The 21,566-nt window shown below is 45.4% G+C and overlaps 1 non-coding gene across 1 annotated transcript; it reads right to left on the bottom strand.

Moving 5' to 3' along the window:
* Nucleotides 1-18,642: 18,642 nt before the first annotated feature.
* LOC142427168 (small nucleolar RNA SNORA48) lies at nt 18,643-18,786 on the bottom strand. Its single transcript, XR_012779982.1, has one exon. It is a non-coding gene; the product is annotated as a small nucleolar RNA SNORA48 (small nucleolar RNA).
* Nucleotides 18,787-21,566: the final 2,780 nt, after the last annotated feature.

Genomic DNA, 21,566 nt, shown 5'->3' with positions numbered 1-21,566 from the left:
GGGACAGGAGCTCTGGGGCATGGTGGTACTGAGTTGGGCTGTTAATAGTGGTTCAAAACTAGCAGCTGATCCTAGGGGGAAAGAGGAGGCTGTCTACCCCTGTAAAGAGTTACAGTCTTGGGAATCCACAAGGGGCAGTCCTACCCTGGCCTGTGGGGTCACTATGAATCAGCATTGACTTGATGGCAGTGAGTGGGTTCATTTTTTAATGATGGGTCACTTAACGAGCTGAATGGCTTTCACATAAGTATTTCTTCTCATCCTCATAGCATCCTAGTGTTCACAAATTCTACTTGTGACTTTTCAAGGGCCCCTGGTGGCACCATGGTTAGGGTGCTCAGCAGCTGACTAAAAGGTCTGTGGTTCAAACCCACTAGCTGCTCCGAGGAAGAAGATGTGGCAGTCTGCGTCCATGAAGACTGATAGCCTTGAAACCCCGAGAGTGGCATCCTCCTCTGTCCTTGCTATGAGGACTGGCTTGACAACACTGGGTTTGAATTGGTGGGTTTAGGTGATGCATTGAGTATTTGGCATAAGAGAGAAGGGTCATATAGGCCTTCTATTTGTTGTGTCTCTGCTGCAGGCATCTCTGCTGCAGGCAAGGCAAAGGGAGGCAGAAGACTACAAGGAATAGTACTTTGGCTTGGAGAACATCCAGGGGGGTGTGCATTTGTGTTAGTTGCCATCCTTCCAACTCTGATTCATGGTCATTGGCTATCACACAAGTTTACAAGAAAGAAACACTACCTGCGCCATCTTCATGGGAGTTGGTGGCTTTTCTATCAGTCCATCTCCGTTTCTCTCACTTTCAATCAAGAATGTTGACAATGCTGTGCACTGCCAAAAGAATAAAAGGGGGGAAATTAGTCTTAGAAAAGAAATACCTGCAGGACTAGAATATTACTTGGAGGGGAGGATGGTGAGACAGACTTGCGACCTTGTTAAAAAGAGGTAGGGAAGATGTTTGCACGTGCTGAGGATACTCAAGTTGCAGAGTCAAGGCTTGATACGTCTCGATCGCCAGAAACACTACAGGAGTTTGCTCCTACTTTCATCCTGGCGGCGTTTTGAGCATAGGCTCTGGGTGGAAGGTGTCATTGCCAGCACAAACAGGGTATCCAGGGAACAAGGCCTCCACTTCCCCTTTAACTTGAAGGTCAAGCCCTTGTAATGTAATGTGTCTGTACAATCAAAAGACGCTCCAGTTGTTATTTTAATGACATGGGCACCAGCTTTCTCACAATCCTCCTACAATCCTTTAATCCAACAGGCTGTGGCGCTAGGGGGTATCTTTCATTTGCAAGATCTCACCTTCATATCTGGGGACTGGGCGACACCTTCAAATCTAAAATATCTTCCAGCTGTTTGACCTGTGCACAGGGGGAAGCTCGGAGGTCTTCATCAAAGGTCCTGAGACTCTGTGCTGGGGGCAGGCAAGGAAAAACAGCATCCACGTACTAAAGACAGTGTTTAACAAAGCACTGGTCCAGAGGAGTTGGGTGAAAAGATGTAATGAGGGATTCAGGAACCATCCCCAAGGGATGTGAGAGTAGTCGTGGTACCCTCTGGAAGGATTCTCCATGGAGCTAAAATAGAGCTAAAATTGAGTGGATTCTGACTCAAAGTGACCCTGTGCCCAGAGGAGATCTACCCCCGTTGGTTTTCCAAGGCTGTAACACTTTATGGTAGGAGAAAACTTTACCTTTCTCACTCAGAGCAGTTAATGGATTTGAGTTGAGTTTGCCGTTAGCAGCCCAACGCAGAACCCACTATGCCACCAGGGCGCCTTGCCAAAGCAACTAGGGATCAATTATGTTTGCCTGTCATTTAAGCACTATGCGAGTTTACCTGGTGCATGTATGGGCTGGTGCCCATGCCCACAAGCCCACACCCACTGTTCTGCAAAGAAATAGTAGCCAAACAACGAGACGATCTGTATTATAACAACCTGATTAATTCCCAGTGTTTACTCAGTAAATCCTCTAAACAAAAACAGCAAAGTTACTTATTCTACTGAAGTGCAAAGGAAATTCTTTGGAGCTCAACAAGTTACATGAGCCATTACATCACACCCAGCTTAGTGCCTGGTGCTGCAGGTATGTGCACCAGGTACACCTGAGAGCATCTTTAATCTTGAAACATTCACATCTTCTGTGGATGGTAACATGAAGACGTGTCCAACGAGTAACTCCTCGAGAGAGGAGTAACTCTTCTTCAGTTACCAATGATGTGGCCAGAACATTGCATTCCCAATGTTCCTTCAAGGGGTTGATTCCAAAGCTTAAAGATGTTGAGGGGACATGAGGTGATTCCATCATAGAATTCGCATCTTCTATTCCAGAAATCCAAGTTCTCTCCCTGGCCAATGAGCCCACATGACACCACCACCTATGCTACCAGTGGGGGGTTACGTTGGCGCTATGCTACCCCAGAACATTCCTGGGTCACCAGGAATCAGAACTGACTCAAGGAAACCGAATTTCTCTGAGGCTATTCTTGTTCTCGTGACATTCAGCAGGTTTCAGTGAAGGCGAACACAGACGAGGGTCGGAGCCTCGATGATGTGCTTCCCAAACTGACCCAGTGAAGATCCTAAGATCACCACGGCCCCATTGCAGCCAATCATGGGGGGATGCAGGACTAGGCAGCACTGTGTTCCATTGTGCATGGGGCTTTGCCTAAGTGAGAGCCAGTTCGGTGGTAGCTAACACTGGCAAGAGATGTTGATGTATTCAATAGCTTCTCTCCTGTAGGGGCTTAACCAACCATCAATACCAAGTCCTTCTCGATCGAGCCCTCCTTCACAAGAATAATGAGTTCCAGCATGCTTGGGCCTGTACTTTGCTGAGTGGAGGAAGGGCTGAGGCAGGTGGGAAGGAAAGGGTGAGGCAGGTGAGGAGGAAGGGCTGAGGCAGGTGGGAAGGAAAGGGTGAGGCAGGTGGGGAGGAAGGACTGAGGCAGGTGGGGAGGAAGATGACATATACATGCAAAGATCCTTATAAGCAAAGGAAAAGTCAGGTGGGGTAAGGAAGGGAGTTGCAATGCAAAGGTGCTTAGACATTTTGTATGAGACCAGCGAGGAGATATGGTGCCTCCCGTCTACTCTGGAGCATGGAGGCAAAGACATTGTTATTTATTGGGTTTTAGGAATTTTGAGGGGACCCAGCAGGAAGGGGTGCAGATACTGTTTTAAAGAAATAACATCAAGTGTAGACAACTTTGAAATCCTCCCAAAACATCTGGACCTCCAAATGAGAAAGACACGAGTCTCCAGGCTCCTAGGTATAAGGATTTGTCAGCATAGACAGAGTGGACCAATTTAATATTTGCTGGAAGGGATAGAATTTCCACAGTCTTTGATCAGGGCTTTTAAAAAAATTAGAAACATTTAGAGGTAGATAAAAATATCAAGTAATTGGTAAAAAAACAAAAACAAAACCTCAACAGTCTGTAGCTCATTTACAAAAGCACAGATGATGTTGTTATTTGGATTTTCGTCCACTTAAAAAACCTGGAGATTTTCCACAAGAGTAAATTACTGTGGAGAGCCAAGTGGGAGACCCGCCCTTGAGCCAGGACACATGGGCCACCTTTCTTCCTGAACACACCCTTATGCTTCTTGGCTCACTGGAAGCTCTTACTCTTATCCCTGGTGATGAGATTTTGTGTGACACCCTGGCTGCTTGGCAATCTCCTTTCACCAAAGATGAAACTCTGTATTGCAGGGGGTCGTGGCTGCTCAGTGGCAGACTTCTCCCATTCCATGCCACAGATGTGGGTTGCATTCCCAGCGGGTTCACAGACGGATGCCCACCCATCCATCAGCGGAGCCCTGAGTGTTGGCTGTGATGCTAAACAGATTTCAGCAGAGCTTCCAGACTAAGAAAGCCCTGGGAACTATTGTTAAAAATCCGGCAACAAAGACCCAGGGAAAAAATCCTATCACTGTGAATGAGGCGGGTGGCAGAGTGGAGACGCAAGGCCCACCTGCAGACAATTGGACATCCCCTTACAGAAGGGTCACAGGAAGAGAGGAGTCAGTCACAGTGCAGTCTAGCACCAAGGAAACAACTTTCCTCTAGTTCTTTAATGCTTCCTCCCCCCCACTATCATGATCCCAATTCTACCTTATCGATCCAGCTAGACCAGAGCATGTACATGGGTACAGATAAGAGCTCACAACTCAGGAAATCCAGTCTGGTTAGCGGCTCTAACCGACCTGTCACTCCAGGGGAAAGACGAGAGTGCCTGCTTCTGGAAAGATTTACATATGCAAATGTAGGGAGCACCTCACCTCTGTCCTAGAGGGTCTTTATGACTTGGAATTGACTCAGTAACAGTGGGTTTGGTTTGGGGGCTATTTTGTTTACGTATCTATTCATGATTTTAAAGTTTGGAGGTTTTCAGGAAAGCATACTCTACAAATGAAATTCACCACCTTCCAAGAGACTCCAACTCACAGCATGCTCAAACTCACTGTTGACTTATAGCGACTCCCGATGGGTTTCTGAGACTATAGCTGCTTACAGGAGTAGAAAGTCTGTCTTTCTCCCGTGGAGCTCCTGCTGGTTTTGAACTGCCGGCCATGTGGATTGCAGCCCAACATGTAACTACTACACCACCAGGACTCCTCAAATACCACTATCTCAAGTTTTGAAGAGGACAAAGAAATCTTCCAAAGTTGGGATACCATCACCATGAGGCCATGATGGTGGCCAAAGGATTCTTGGCAATTACGCCAATTATAGAACATGAAAAACAAAGGAAATTCACCACAATATCATGACTGACAGCAGAGCAATTCATCACTGTCCCAGACAGGGAGACAGAAACAGGAAAGCAGCCATGATTGGGACACACACATTACTGCAGATAGAGCTTACGGGTTTGGTTCAGGGAGCCTCTGACCATCTCTAATGTGACTCATGACCATGAGGGCCTGGTACCCCAGTCTCCATTAAGGCCAGGCCCAAGTTGGTCTCAGGATGAGAATGCCCCTCTGTGGGCTGCCTAGAGGAGACATAGTAATCCACTTCCCAACACACCCTGCCTGATGGCAAAGCTTCATACATTAATAAAAAGAACTCGATGGAGACCCAAATTTGTCGAGGCTCAAATCTCAGTGGGCTCCCAGAGTACAATGCAGCCTTCTACAAACCAAGTGCTAAGAATTTGCCCTACAGTACAGAATTCACCCGATAGTAGCCAGAGACAGGAAATCCATCCTCTGGTAGCTCAGAATTTACACTATAGTAGCCGGAGACAATTGGATATCTCAGCAGCACATTCCCAATAGCATTTCACCTCAACTCATTGTCACTGAGTCAATGCTGACTCACAGCGACCCTGCAGACTGGGCAGAACTGCCACTGTGGGTTTCTGAGATTGAAACTCTTTCTGGGGGCAGAGAGTCTCCTCTTTCTCCCACTCGGAATTGTGCAAGAAAGAAAAAAAAAAGCACGTGGTTTGACTTCATTTGCAATTTTTGAAAGTTGATATTGTTACAAAGTAATAATAACTATAATTACAATCCTCTGTGTGGCCCAAAGGTATGAACAATTGAATGATACCTTGTACACATTTCTGAGTAACTTTCCAAAGGGATTGTACTTCATTCTCTAAGTCCGCAGTTCATTTCTGACGATGACTTTCCATTTGTTCCCATCATGGGTTTGTCCTGTTGGCTAGGCATTCCCTCCATTCGGAGAGACCTTATTTTCGGTCCTACCTGTCACGCTTTGTAATAGAAGTGCTGCTGCTCATGAGCTGACTTATTATCTCAATCTGGCGGTAATCACTCATTGTATCATTAGCTGATAATGACTAGATGAGTTGATTGAGCTGTAAATGACTATGGTCGGAGATTGCAGCTCTAACTGATTAGATAAATATGACACATATTTCATTTCGATCATATCAATTTCAATATCATTTGACTGAATGCCTTCCTTCAACCTAAAGTTCTCATTAAAGTATGGTAATTTTTCTGAAATATGACCGTAAGCCTGACTTCTATCAGCCAAAACCAATACTTACAGAACAGGAAGGTTATTTTACGGGTTTGCAACTGCCTACCTAGAGGATTGTACTCTGGTAACCTGAGAGTAAAACAGGGCCTTGCATCTTTATTAGGCTTGGCACAGAAACCTCTTAGGCGGTAGGGCAGACAGTCAGTACTCCTGTAACTGAGTATCATGTCTCATTTAAGAATTGGGGTGAAGAGAGTTGGGTTTGTTTTTTCCCGTCTAGTAAGCGCTAAACAAAGGCACGTAGGTGCCAGGCCTTATTTAGACTGTTTAGCCCCAAACCAGAAAAGCCATGCTGGCCTAATGAGCTGACAGTTTAAAGCCACCACATACTCCGAGGGAGAAAGATGAGGCTCTCTACCCCATAAACAGTGCCTCAGAAAACCACAGGGGCGGTTCTACGCTGTCCTATAGGGTCGTCATGTATGAGTCAGAATTGACTGGAGGCCAGTGAGTTCCGTTGGGGTTTAACTCCAAACCCAAAACCAGATTCACTGCTCTCTAGTCAATTCTGGCTCATAGTGACGCCTGAATAGGGCTTCCCAGAGCAGGCAGCCCATCTTCCCCCCCCCCCCCCCCCCCCCCCCCCGGTTAGCAGCCCAACAATGGCTCCAGCACCACCAGAGCTCTTTAAAGCACCTGTGAATCACAGGGAAAACATGTTAAAATGCAAAAAAATCAATTAGCTGCTAACTACAAGGACAGCAGTTAGAACCTACCAGCCAGGCCAGCCCCCACAGCCAGACCAGTCCCCCAGCCGGACCAGCCCCCCAGCCGGATCAGCCCCCCAGGTGGACCAGCCCTCCAGCCGGACCAGCCCTCCAGCCGGACCAGCCCTCCAGCCGGACCAATCCCCCAGCCGGACCAGACCCCCAGCCGGACCAGCCCTCCCAGCCGGACCAGTCCCCCAGCCGGACCAGCCCCCCAGCCGGATCAGCCCCCCAGGTAGACCAGCCCTCCAGCCGGACCAATCCCCCAGCCGGACCGGCCCCCCAGCCGGACCGGCCCCCCAGCCGGACCGGCCCTCCCAGCCGGACCGGCCCCCCAGCCGGACCGGCCCCCCAGCCGGACCTGCCCCCCCCAGCCGGACCTGCCCCCCAGCCGGACCGGCCCCCCAGCCGGGCCTGCCCCCCCAGCCGGACCGGCCCCCCAGCCGGACCAGCCCCCAGGAGAAAGATGAGACTAGTGTCTAGGCTCCATAGAGAGTTACAATCACAGAAACCCAGAAACCTTGTCCTGTAGGGACACTACGGCTCAGAATCGACTTGATGGCAGTGGTTTTGAGGTGCAGCCGAGGAGTCTGCATTTCTGCCAAGCTCCCAGCTGCCACTGACCTAAGCAGCCCAGGGACCACACTCAGAAGCCAAAGCAAGGGGCCGGCGAACAGCTCACACTCGTTTGTTCGTCAGGAGCTAACAAAGGGACTGGTGTAAGGAGAGGCTTGGCCGCCTGGTGATGCTGCTCGCTCTAGCGTCTTGGCTCTTATACCATCCACCGCGTGCAGGCAAGCTGGGGGGTGGGGGTGATATAAATTAATTAGGCATGCAAATACCCTGTCTGTAAGAGCTCAGAGGTCCTTGGTATGTGGGTTTTCCATAAAGAGCCCTCATCATCCACCCACTCCACAGTAGTTTGGGTCTTTGTTTCTCAGACATACCTGTCAGAAACCCCTCAGGAACTTACCCCAGGTAAGGAATTAATATTAATGGCACTCTGAGGAATTTTCCAGTAACTCTGCTAGATGCACTATAGCTTTCAATTTAGTTTTAACAAACAAACAAACCTCTTTTCAGAATTCAGAACATGTTGATTATGGAAGAAGTCTCTGAGTGATACAAACAGTTAACCCTCAGCTGCTAACTGAAAGCCTCGGGACTTGAGTCAATCCAGGGTTGTCACGGAAGGAAGGCCTGGTTGTCTACTTTGGAACACTCAGCCACGGAAGACTCTAGAGTGCACCAGTCTCCTCTGGACAGAGGCGGTCACTGGAAGTCAGAATGGATTCCACAGTAACTGGTACGGGTTGAACGGTGCCCCGCAGTCCCAGGTATGTTGGAGACCTAACCCCTGGTGTCTGTGAATGTGATGTTAGTTGGAAATAAGGTTTATGCACAAGTTACCAGTTAGGCTAACGTGAGCTCACAGTGGAGTTGTGTGGGCCCTCATTCAATGTGACTGGTGTCCTTTTAAAAGGAGGGAAGAGACACGTGAAGAAGGAAGTTAGCCAAGCGAAGAAGACAACACTCTTATGGCAAAAGCCAAACAATGCCTGGGCTACCAAATGCTGCAAGAGGTAAGGAAGGATCTTTGGAAGGAAGCCCACCTCTCGCTACACCCTGAACTCAGCCTTCTGGCATCCAGAACAAGGAAAACACTGGGCTGCTAACCAAGTGTTAGCTGCTAACTGGAACTACAGCTTGATGAGAAGAGGGCCGAGTGATCTGCTCCCGTAAAGAGAACAGCCCCGGAGGCCCCCTAGGACACTTCCACGTCCTCTGTCCTAGTGCGTCCCATGCGTCAGAAGTACCCTTTCATAAGAGGATGCTTGCATGTTGACAGGGCTTCCAGAGAGCTTCCGGAGTAAGACAGGAAGAGAGGTCGGGCAATCTGCTTCTGAAACTGCTGATGAAAGCTCTTTGGATCGAAGTGGTCCAACCTCCTCCAGATCACGGGGACGCGTGGCGGCCATGAGTCAGGGGCAGCTCTCTGTAACAGACGACAACATGGCTTTAAAGAGGTGGAGAACTGCAATCCTTTTGATGTTATATTTCAAAGATGAGAAGAACCAGAACATCAGGGAATGTCAGTAATAACCAGCACAAAGCTCTTGCTACTTGCTTCCAGAACCCCAAGATGTACCGCAATTGCAGTATTTATTACGCTGCATTGCAATTGCCTGATATTCGTGTCCTCCGCTAGACTCCAATCTTTTTTTTTTTTTTCAAAATGAAGGTTTGTCTCTTCGTCAAAATTTAAAACAACTGGATTGAACATAATTCTAAAGCACAAAATAGCTGCACGCGTGAATTAAATCTCTACCCTTGACTCGCAAACACGTAAGATGTGAATGAAACCACTTCTTGATAGTGGCGAGGGTGTTTCTTTTCGTCTAGAAAGGTGTGAATACCAATCATTACAAAAAGGGAAAAAGGAATTGGAGGCTGTGAGAAGTCATCACTGTGAGAAAGAGGGAAGAGAATCTTTGGAATTTGACATCAACAGATGTAACTCCCAAAGTGAAGGGTTACAACCTCTGATGGAAATGAAGTCTATTATTAACTCTCTCTGTGGCCAATCAATTCGCTTCTTCGTTGTCTTTGATGCCTCCATGGCCAGGAACACACTCCCACTGAATATCCATGCCTTGGAAGGCCTGATCAATCTTTTCAACATCACTTCTGTCAACAACGTCTCTTCCAGAGGCTGTTTTCCATCCATTTTGCTTCCATTTATCAACCCAGCCTGACACACCTTTGATGACAAACTTGCTATCAGTTTTAATGATGAGTTTATCTATATTTTGACATCGCACTTGTTCAATTGCTTTGTGAGTTGTCCTCCATTCTGCTGTCTGCTCTGTCTGTCATGCAGAAACTCTCACTTACATTCAGTGGGTGGTTAGGCCCCCAGTAGACTCCGGCTCCGGCTTGTGCACAGGGTTTCCCATCATTGCTACAGCTACCGTCAACATAAACGGTTGGAACGTGTTCTCTGGCCCCGCAGTTGTCCTCCTCGGTCCCGGGAACTCATGCTGGATTTTCCACCAAGGCCAACGCTTCGTTCGTCACTGTGGTCTTCCACTCCAATACCTGCCATGAGGCGTGTGCACGCATGCACACCCACATCCATACAGCACATTGAATAAGCTGAATGAAGACAATAATGTTCTTTTTGTAAAAATGCGTGTCTGTATCTTTAAATTTATGATTTCAGACCCATTACAATGCGAGACGCTTTTATATCTTATGTTCCTTAGGAAAGATATCCATGTAGCCTTGAGCTAAAATCCTGACTTTGCTTTTGAATGCAAATATTTTAACAAGTGTAACAAACACACAGAAGCTTGAGCGATCAATTATTTCTAGCAGTGCATGTAAAAATATCTTATTTGTCCAAGAGAGCCTAAATTAGACAGAACAGAAACACACTGTCTTTGTGAGATTGTGCCCCTGTCTTCACCTTGTCTTTCAAGTATATCAACAGTTGATGCTGCTTTATGCTTCAGAGGGATGAGTCAGATTCATGTCGTTTTCCTAGTTAGTAGATCTTGTAGACTGAACATGGTGAATAAATACCAGAAAAAAGTTATCTAGTCAATTTTTAAGTCTATAACTGGATATTTATTTCCCTGTGCATTTCAGAGCTTGAGAAATTGTCAGTTCAATTTCTGCACAAATCAAGGGGCTTAAGAAACAATCCACGGCATTTGTTGTGGAGTTCAAAAACAAAGCGGTAAACTCATTGACAACATCCACTCGCTCGCAAGTGGCTTCACTGACGAAACACATGTTTCCTCCCAGCTGTCACTGTGTGTACCCATAGTCAGAGGGTTTGGGGGAATAAAAACAATGTGCACATCGGTAATAAAAATAGAGCCCTCTGAAATCTCAAATGTTTTCTTAACTACGTACTCATTATTTAACTTACCATGAGGAATATGCTTATTAGTTTTAAGTCCTTTGGTTTGGAAGGCTTATTGTTAAATCAGATTGGCCTTATGGAAAAAACACAGGATGCTTTAGATCTGTATGGTACTACCATGATCAGATTTTAATTCTGATCATCATGTTAATTCTCTGAAGTAGATGAGTTAGTCCCATCTAAGTCGGCTATTTTTTTCAGCTATGATTCAGTTTCCTTCTTCTCCATCCACTTTGCAGTAGTTTTCATTTAATAGGTAAAATTTTCATGACTGTTTCTAAAGCGGGCCTTGGCTCAGTTCTGGAGTTAAAATTAGGGCAATTGGATTCTTCTTTTTCCTGGCAAGACAAAATCCAACTCAATAAACTAGCGAATAATCTACTTAGAGAAATATGAGTTCCAATCAACAGATATTTATTTTTAGGATTATATAATGTGGATTTATTTTTGTTTTAAAACCACCATGAAGTACAATGTAGATAACATCAATTCTCCATGCAAATCAATGGCAAGATTTGAACTAGAAAAACAGTACAACAGATGAAATCTGTTGTTAGATCCCCTTCTCCTCATTTTGTCTCTCAAGAAATACTTAATACCCACCCCCAGCCAGTCCTGGGGCTTTGGGGCTTGGCTCAAGGGGAGTCCCTCTGAGACATGGGGGTACAGTGAATGGTGTGACTCTTTGCTGGGCATGCCTACACAGTAGGGAATGCTGGGCCCCTCTAGGGTTTCCCTTATGGGCTCCAATAAATTTCTTCCCCTTTGCTTAAAAAAAAGAAAGAAAGAAAATAAATACTTAATAAAGAATTGTGAGAAGAAGGCGCTGAGTTAGCCCCTCTTTTCTTCTTCCTTCTCCTGGCTCTCCAAACAAGACCTTGACTCTTCTGAGACATCTCCAAACTCTGCCAGCCCATTTATCAAGAAATGTACACTCTCTTATAAGACCCTAAATTACTACCTGCAGTTGTGCTGTTCCCCCCAAACCTCATTACCATTCCAACATGATGAGAATGTGCCTGCTAGCTGGAGAGCCAGAGCATGCCAGAGATCTGTGAGCAGGCCAGAGATCTGGAACAGAGCACGTGTCTTCTCTTGGCTGTGGATACTGAACTAAGCCCATGGCTGCAAAGTGGTCAAACTGCCTGCCCTCACAACCCTTTCCAACCCCAAATGTCAGAAATACAGCAGGTGTAACTCCTAAACAAAAAACCTTAAAGAATGATGTACACATTTTTAAAATGACTTCTCTGTACTGATCCTCAATGCAATCATTAAATACCAGTTACCCATAGTTTTTTAAAGAATTACTTGCAGTAGAAATAAGAACCTGGACAAGAACAGATGTTTGCTACCCACGTTCATCACAGAGCAGTTCGTGATAGTAAGAAGATAGAAGCAAGCTAAATGCCCATGAGCGGAAAATGGATAAAGATGCCTATGAGGAATATGATACATACTAAAGAATAATATGAAACTGCGAAACATTTCATGACATGCTGAATGAAGTTTGTCAATTGCAAAAAGACAAAGATAAAAAGCAAGATAAAGGTTTCCACACCTAAAGATAAAGACTTTGGTGGTTACCAGGGGTGGGAGAGGCAGTGAAGGGAGGGGAAGCAATAGGCTAAAGGGTAGACAGCGTTCACTTGGACAAAAGGGAAGATGATATTGTATAAGAGGGAAAAGGATAAAAGGAGGGGACAGGGAAAGCTATTATGGGGTTTGATAAGTCGTTTAACTTGTTCAATGTAAAAGTGATGATTCGAAATGTCAACCAACCCCCACCTAATTCACAATAAAAGGGGAAAAGGGGGAGAGGAACCTTCCTGACTACTTACTATATGTCAAGTATTATGATAGTAAACTATTCGCTCTTGATTATTAACTGAAAGGTGGTCGGTTTGAACTCACCCAGAGGCACTACAGGAGAAAGGCCAATCTGCTTCCTTAAAGATTCCAGCCAGGAAAACACCATGGGGCTCAATTCCAATCCGTAATCCATGAGAAACCCTGGAGTTAGAATTGATTTGACAGCAATGGGTTTGGTTGATTTTTGACGTTATGGTAGTAAATCAAGCAACAAACTAACTACATCCAGTAGATTCTGGTTCATAGCAACCCCACAGGACAGACAAGAACCATTCCTTGGGGTTTCAGAAACTGTCCATCTTTACAGGCATGATGATGAACACTAACCAAGTACATAGACTTTAATGGGGAGGACACTCGTGTATATTCATGAATATCTTGGTAAAGAATGCATAGTGACAAACTGAAGAATGACAGGCATTCTTTGAAACTGTATCAGACCTGAAGTGTCTGACTTAAACTAGGATTAAGGAGAGGAGTCAAGGGAAGCCTGGCCTGAGGTGACCTGTTGTCTGAGCTGGGAGCTCTTGACAGGAGGGACGCTATGGTACAACAGAATGAACAGAGAGTTGAAATGCATAGAACAATTTGGGATTGAGGGATAGACACTGACCTGGTTGAAGGTGAGGCTGGAAATGTTGGCAGGGACAAAAAACTATACAAGACCTTTTAAAGACTGATATAAGGACTGGTTCTTGTCGCAAAAGCAATAGAGGCACTGACAAACGAGCCACAAGGGGTGAACCTGACAAGACTCATGTTCTGAAAAAAGCTTCACTCTGGGGAACAGCGTGAGGGGGTAAAAACAGAATGAGGAGAATGGGGGGAAGTGAGACGGGAAGTGCTGGTGGTTTAGGTTCAGGGTAGCAGCAGCGATGTACATGGTAGACAGATTTGAAGGATACAATTGAGAGGGTATGTTGAGCGACTGACTATAAAGAGTCAGGAAGAAGAAAGGGTCAAGAATTACGTCTCCCCCTTCCTCAGAAGATTGCAATACAGAGGAAAGCACTGAAAACAGAGCCTGGGGAGAGTGGCAGGTCTGCCCAGACCACACAGGAGCAAACTAAGAGGGAGAGAGGAGAGAGAAAAAGAGAGAGAGAGAGAGTAGCACATCCTGGGTCACTAAGCCCCGAAGATGACATTCCTGCTCAGAAAGAGGACAGTAGGGCCGGATCCACCATGAAAAAGGATGTCCCCTCACTTACCCACAGCACTGCAGGGGAAATCACTGGAGACACAGTGAGAGAATTGTGCCGGTCTGTCCCCACACCCCCCCCCACCCCCCTCCCCACACACACACCAGGGCAAAACCTGAAGAGAGCACAACAGAGTAGCAAGAGAAGCAAAGCAACGAAGTCGCCAAGGAATCCCGAAAATAGACTTCAAACTCAGAAGGCAGGGCTTGGCACCTCATCAGATACAATCAGAAAACATACTTAAGAGTCAGCAAACAGACCTGGAACTATTTATAGGCCCTTCTTCTTTCATGTCTATATAAGATAGACAAGATAAGCAATCCCAAGGAGAAAACAATGGGACAGACATCCTGGGGGGACAGGGGAGACAGGGAGGTGGAGGAAAGGTAGGGGGGGGAGCCAATAAACTCAGGGACAAGGAAACAAGAGATCTAAAATTGATGGTGAGGAGGGCGTAGAATGCCCGGTGAGGTTCGATCAAGGGTAGTGTAGCTGAGAGGAATTTCTGAGATATGAATGAAAGTTGAACATGATAGTGAAACAGGAGGAAATTAAAAGGGAGTAGAAGAAACAACTAGGAAGTGAAAGAATTTTTCTTTAAATCATTTTATTGGGGGCTTATACAACTCTTATCACAATCCATACATATATCCGTTGTGTCAAGCACATTTGTACATTTGTTGTCATCATCATTCTCAAAACATTTGCTTTCTGCTTGAGCCCTTGGGATCAGCTCTTCATTTTCCATTCCTCCTTCCCTCCCTCCCTCATGAACCCTTGATAATTTATACATTATTATAATTTTGCCATGTCTTGCACTGTCCAATGTCTCCCTTCACCCACTTTTCTGTTGTCTGTCCTCCAGGGAGGAGGTCACATGTAGATACTTGTAATTGCTTCCCCCTTTCTACCCCACCTTCCCTCCACCCTTCCAGTATTGCCACTCTCACCAATGGTACTGAGGGATTCATCTGTCCTGGATTCTGTGTTTCCAGTTCGTATCTGTACCAGCGTACATCCTCTGGTCTAGACAGATTTGTAAAGTAGAATTGGGATCATGATGGTGGGGGGAGCATTTAAGAACCAGATGAAAGTTATATGCTTCATCGTTGCTACACTGCATCCTGACTGGCTCATCTTCTCCCAAAGACCCTTCTGTAAGGGGATGTTCAGTTGCCTAAAGATGGGCTTTGTGTCCCCAATCTGCACTCCCCTTCATTCACAACGATATGATTTTTTGTTCTTTGATGCCTGATACCTGATCCCTTCAATACCTCAAGCTCACACAGGCTGGTATGCTTCTTACATGTGGGCTTTGTTGCTTCTGAGCTAGATGGCCACTTGTTTACTTTCAAGCCTTTAATACCCCAGACGCAATATATTTTGATAGCTGGGAACCATCAGCTTTGTTCATTACATTTGCTTATGCACCTGCTTTGTCTTCAGCGATCGTGTTGGGAGGGTGAGCATCCTGAAATGCCAATTTAATAGAATAAAGTGTTCTTGCATTGAGGGAGTACTTGAGTAGAGGCCCTATGTCCATCTGCGACCTTAATACTAAACCTATAAATATATGCTCATAGTTCTATTTCCCTGTCATCATATATAAATATATTTATATATGTACATGCCTATATTTAGACCTTTATAAATGCCCTTTGATTCCTAGTTTTTTCCTCTATTTCCTTTGACTTTCCTCTTGTTCCACTATCATGCTCAACCTTCATTTGGGTTTCAGTAATTTCTCTCGGTTACATTGCCCTTGATCAAGTCCTACTAGGCCTCTTACACCATTTATAGAGGTATTAGTATGGGCATGTACATATGTAAATATATTAATATATAATGATATGGATATAGGCCTATGTCCATACAGTTATTTGTTAAGTATTAAGGAAGCACACAGACACTGGACCTCTACTCAGTACTCCTTCAACACAAGAACATTTTGTGCTAATAACTTGGCATTCTGTGATGCTCACCTTCCCAAAAAGATCACTGAAGACAAAATGGTTTCATAAAGAAATGTGGTGAAGAAAGCTGATGGTGCCTGGCTATTAAAAGAAATAACATTTGGGGTCTTAAAGTTAAACAAGTGGCCATCTAGCAGAGAAACAACAAGCCCACATATAAGGAGCATACCAGGTGTTGATGGGATCAGGTATCAGGCATCAAAAGACCCAAAACAACCATACCAATGTGAACAAGTGGCGTTGGAGTGGAGTCCCAAAGCCCAGCTGTAGACATTTGGACATCCCCTCACGTAAAGGTCACAATGAAGGGACAAGTCAACCAGAGTGCAGTATAGTACCCACGAAACACACATTTTTCTGGTTCTTTAATGCCCATCCCCACCAACTATCATGACCCCAGTTCTACCTTATAAACCCATCTACACAGGAGCATGTACACTGCTCTGGACTTAAAGAGATACGAGCTCTCAACACATGGAATCCAGGAGAGATACCCCCCAGGAACAATAATGGGAGTATGGATATCATGGGTGTGGTGAAATTGGGGGGGAGGGAGAAAGGGAGAACTGATCACAAGGATAGACGTACAACACCACACACCCACCACCACCCTACCACCACTGAAGTAGACGAACAACAGAAACATAGGTGAACGGAGACAGCAGATGGTGCAAGATAAGAAAACAACAATAATAATATATAATTTATCAAGGGGTCACGAGGGTGGGAGAGTGGGGGAATCATAGTAAAAAGAGGAGCTGATGCCAAGGGCTCAAGTAGAAAGAAAATAGTTTGAAAATAATAAAGGCAACATATGTATAAATGTGCTTGATACAATTGATGTATGGATTGTTATAAGAGTTGTAAGAGCCCCAATAAAATGATTTTTTTAAAGAGGCCTCTAGTTTGAACAATATTTTTGGGTGGTGGCATCATTCAGCTGGTCATAGCACATGAAATAACTGGGTTGAGTCTGAACCTTGGATGTGTTGAAGTTGGGGGGCAAAGATGTTAAGTATTTTCGGAGCCCAAAGGAGTGGTCTAGGCTGTAAAGTTAAATTGGAAAGTCGTTGGCTATTAAAACAGTGAGGATCAATTAAATCAAATAGGGGGAAAAAGAAGAGAAACTAGTAAAGAACCAGGTGGAACAAAACACACCTGCACCGTGTAGGTCAAAGAGATAGGTAGGTGGCAGGGATGCAGGGGTAGGAAGCATGGATCCACAGAAGGAACTCAGCCTTCATGTTATGGTTGAGTGTCATCAAGTCAATTCTGACTCATAGAAACCCTATATGGCAGACCATAACAAATCTGTAAGATTTTTGCAGGTTGTAATCTTGATGGATATAGACACACCTGGTGTGTCCCACCTCCAGAGAGGAAGACAGGAGACCTCCCAAAAAATCCCAGAAGACAGGAGAACTCCAGAGAACTCCCAAAATCCTCAAGAGAAGGCCAGGCCCATCCATAGGCATTATTGGCTATGACCTGATTAACAGGCTAGACTCCACCCCTTCGCTCAAGTTGACAGGAGATTATGTAACTGTCACACCTGGCCTTTTCTCCTGTCTAGCAGTTGGTAAGTTCAAACCTCCAACCTTTTGGTTGCAATGCTTCACCACTGCACCACCAGGGCATGTAGGGTCTGAAATAGGACAGCTGGAGGCAAGAAGGAACATGAAAGGTCTCAGAATCCAGGAGAGAGGGTGTTTTGAAGAAAGAGGAAATGCTCAGCATTGCTGATGTCTGCAGAGATCAAGAGACTTAAGACTGAACCAAGTGATGGGGGGTATCTGAGCATCTTTAATGATCAGAGTGAAGCACCTCCTTGGAAAGGAGGGGCCACATATACAAAAGAGATAAAACCTGTGTTTCAGTCTAGGACTCTCTCCAACTTCCTGCCAATTGCCTAACTGCTTTGTACAGCTCCGCACAATGTTAGATAATTCGGAGCATCTCTCCGATGATCGTTAGGCTTTTATCTAATGTAAAACGAAAAAAGCAATATTTCCACCTCACACAGTGTGGTTAGGAAGGTGAAAATCATACATAGGTGAACAGAGGTGCTATTCAAAGTCTATGATGGAAGTCAAAGGTCACCCATCATTATTTCCCCTCCGCCTCTGTTTCACCTGAAAGTTACTTTTCCTCTGTCCTCGCCCTTCAGTTCCCTGCCAGACAGATTCATAAATCTACTCCTTAGCTGTCATGTCAATTGGAACTCAGGGCAACTGCAGGCGTGAAGTAGAACTGCTCACATAGGGTTGTCAAGGCTGTGGCCCTTTGGAAACTGATTGCCACATCATGCTGCCTAGGCTCCGCTGGGTGTATTTAAACTGCCAATGTGGGGGTTCGTAGTCAAGTGTTTAACTACTTACACCACCCAGGAACTCCCACTTATCTTGTGCATGGCTGATAATGCTTTAGCATGCTGCGACCCTAGACGTCCACAGAGGCTCCTACAGCCTCAGTGAAGCGCATAGAGAGGGTCTTGAAAGCCCACTGCATGGCACATAGCCCACCAGGAGACAGGAGATCATTTTGAGCAAAGATTTTACTCTCTATTATACCCAACTGCTTTCTCCAACTATTCAAAAAGTACAACCAGGTAATATAAGGAATGCCCCTTTATCTCTCTTCTCCATTCCCTGCTCCCCAAACCCCAAAATCTAATCACTCAACCTTGGAAGGATTTCAGAGGGGTTTGTTTAGTTCTGAGCCTAAAAGGCATTTAGAAAAATAAGGCAAGAATGCCATCTTGGGGCTTCTGCTGACAGCACAGTTTACCTGAGCAGCAATGGGGAAAGGACTGTGGTTCCAGAAGCTGCTTGGTGTCAGGGCAGAAATACACTTAGATTCTCCCATGCTTTTCACTGTTGGCTAAACTTAAGTCTTGGTATCCTACAATATTAAACTTTTTTTTTCTTTTTAAAATGTGCCCTAGGCATGAAACAGCTCTGGCCACAATCCAGGCATCAAGCTAGGATGAACAAAGGACTTCAAGTTGGCTCTGTCCCTGACTGATATAAGAGCACCAACACCAATCAGCTGTCTCTTTGCCCATAGCCAGAGTTCAATGTTAAACATTTTAAAAGTCAAGTTAAGCCTTGGTATTTGGGGAGGAGCTATCTCAATAGATTGAGCTTTTATGTAAATCACTCCCAGCCTTTGCCTTCCTAGTGGTGATCTGACAAGATGACTCAGAGTTTAAGGACATCGTTTAATAACTGCCCGGATGGCACAGTGGGTTGAATGTTGTGCTGCTAACTGCAAGGTTGGCAGTTCAATCCCACCAGATGTTCCATGGGAGACAATTGAGGTTGTCTTCTCTCATAAAGCTTAGGTATCAGTTCTACTCTATCCGGTCGGGTCACTGTGAGTCTGAAATGACTTGGCAGCAGCAAGCTTGGTTTGGTTTTCTTCTCAATCATCACTCATCTCAGTACAGATTAGAAATGGTACTAGAAGTGCTTGAGTTCTTGTTCATTTGGTTTTGGGGGGCTTATAAACCACTTGGAGGGCAGTTGTGGGGGTGGGGGGGATATTGTAAACTGCTTGTGGTTTATAAAAACCAGTTTCCAAGCCTCCTAGTGTGACTACAATTGATTCCTCCATGGAGGTGAAATCCATTTCTTGAAAAGATGCCCTTATTATTTTTTTAATCTCCAGTGGCTAATTCTCCAGCCACGGTTTTATTTTTGTAAAGGTTGTATAAAAGGCAGCACACCAGGGTTGGCATCTCTCGTTCATCAGTGTTGTTACCCCTATCTGCCAAAGTGGAGGCAGGGTGTGATTGCTTAATGGGGTCAGAGTTTCTGGAAGGGGTGATGAAAGTTGGGGGAATGAATCATTGGGATGGATGCATACTGCAAACATAACGAGGCCCACTAAGAGACACACCTTAAAATGGCAAGTTCTATGTCACTGTCTTCCCTGAATTTTTTAAAGCAAAACAATGGGGAGAGAAATTGAGACAATGTTGTCCATCAACAAAATATGGAAATCACCTGGAATATTCAGAAGCTAAGTGGGCGGGGCCCCTCAGAGAGGAGTGTTGTTGAAGATGTTCAAAGTCGTCAATCAAATCCCCAGAGGGAGGTTGAAGGCGGGTTTGGGTGTGGTCTCTGTGAGCTGCATGGTCTCGGGCAAATAACTGAAACTGCTCTGTGACTCAACTTTCTCATCTAGTAGCAGCCACTGCTAACAAATCCCAGAGGCCAAAGGCCAACCACCCAGCTCTTTCTACAAGGCTCAAGCCTCAGGCACCAAGAACTATAGCCTCGAAAGATGTCCCCTTCTCAACACACATACTGGTTGGAAAAAGAATGGTCCAACATGAGCAGGGCTGGTTGAGATCTCCCAGTTTGTTGAGCCAGCTTGTAGGTGCTCAACTATGAACTGGGAGGTTGCTGGTTGTAGCCCACCCAGAGGAGCTTCAGAAGAAATGTCTGGCAGTCTGCTTCTGATGGGCTCCCGGTTTATAAACCTCAGAGAGACCACTTTTCCTCTGCAACAAACACAGGGCATCCCCACTAGTGGGAATTGATGCCATCAAACTGGTTTTGTTTTTCTTAAGCAAGGACTTCTAAGTCGGCTTGCAAATTTTAGCATCAAATAAATGAAATAAGCTGAGGCCAGGCATTAAAAAGATTTAAAAATGCAAACCAGGACTCTGGAGAAGGTGGAGATGCAAGTGAAAACAGCACAAAAGAAGATAATATATCCCCTCCCAAGAAATGTATAAAGAAGGAATTTTTTTAAAAAAACTGTTACGTACTTTGAGCTGAAAAATACTATAATTTTCCATTTCTTTAAACCATACTACCTACTAAACAAATCAAAGCTTCAGCAACTTGATTCTCTTCTCTGTGACTAAGGGCCTAGGATGATGAACTATAAACAGCAATGCTAGTTTATGACATAAGCTTTCAGCCATGATCGTCTACTAGAAGTGCCTCTGAGCACCCTGACATATTGAATACCCCCTGAATAGGCAAGCACCACAACTCTCTCTCTCTCTCTCTCTCTCTCTCTCTCTCTCTCTCTCTCTCTCTCTCTCTCTCTCCCTCCCCCTCTACCTCCTCCTCTTCTTCTTCATCCTTTTCTCCCTTTCTTCGCCCTCCTCACAAAGGACGTAGAAACATATACTTCTATAATAGCATCAGTAATAACACTGTGGTCCTCAGGGCGGCGGAGGCCACGTTGGCTTTGCAGTCGAATTGCCTCCAAGGCATGGCAGCCTTATGTGTAACACAAAGAACTGTTGCCCAGTCCTGAGCCAACCATGTTGCTTTTGTTGGTGAGTGTTATCAAGTGGACACTGACCCTACAGACAAAATGCAAGTACTCCCGCAAGATTTCTAAGGCTGTAATTTTTTACAGGAATTGTGTGCTAAGTCTTTTCATTCACAGAGCAACAAGGTGGGTTCAAACAGGCAAATTTTCAGCTAGCAACTGAGTGCTTCACCGTTGTGCTCACTACATTTCTAATACCTCTTAAAACCGAGCTTTGCCTGGGCTTCCCAGAGCCTAAGACAAAGGCGGCATGTGAGTAGTTATTGGGGTCTGTGGTGCCAAAGGGCAAGAGTGAATGACATGAAGAACAAGCAAGGGAAGAAGGCAAGTCAGTCTAAGGTTGTATTACCAAGCTGACCACGGCTACAAGTACCAAGTGGATCCCACAGAACTTTCTGAGGAGCCTTCTGAAATTCACCACAAAGATCTGCTCTGAGGAAGAAAGGAAGATGCATCGATCCATCTCCCCACCCTCATGGGAGCTTTCTCCTGGAGCTTGTGCACCCCGCTCCCAGCTTTCCTGGATACTCGGGCTTGAACACTAGGTGGGTGATGTCCAA

This window comes from Tenrec ecaudatus, chromosome 14 (genome assembly GCF_050624435.1).
Source record: "Tenrec ecaudatus isolate mTenEca1 chromosome 14, mTenEca1.hap1, whole genome shotgun sequence".
Lineage (NCBI taxonomy): Eukaryota > Metazoa > Chordata > Mammalia > Afrosoricida > Tenrecidae > Tenrec > Tenrec ecaudatus.
Note: the sequence above shows the minus strand (reverse complement) of the source record. Positions and strands in the feature narration are given on the sequence as shown.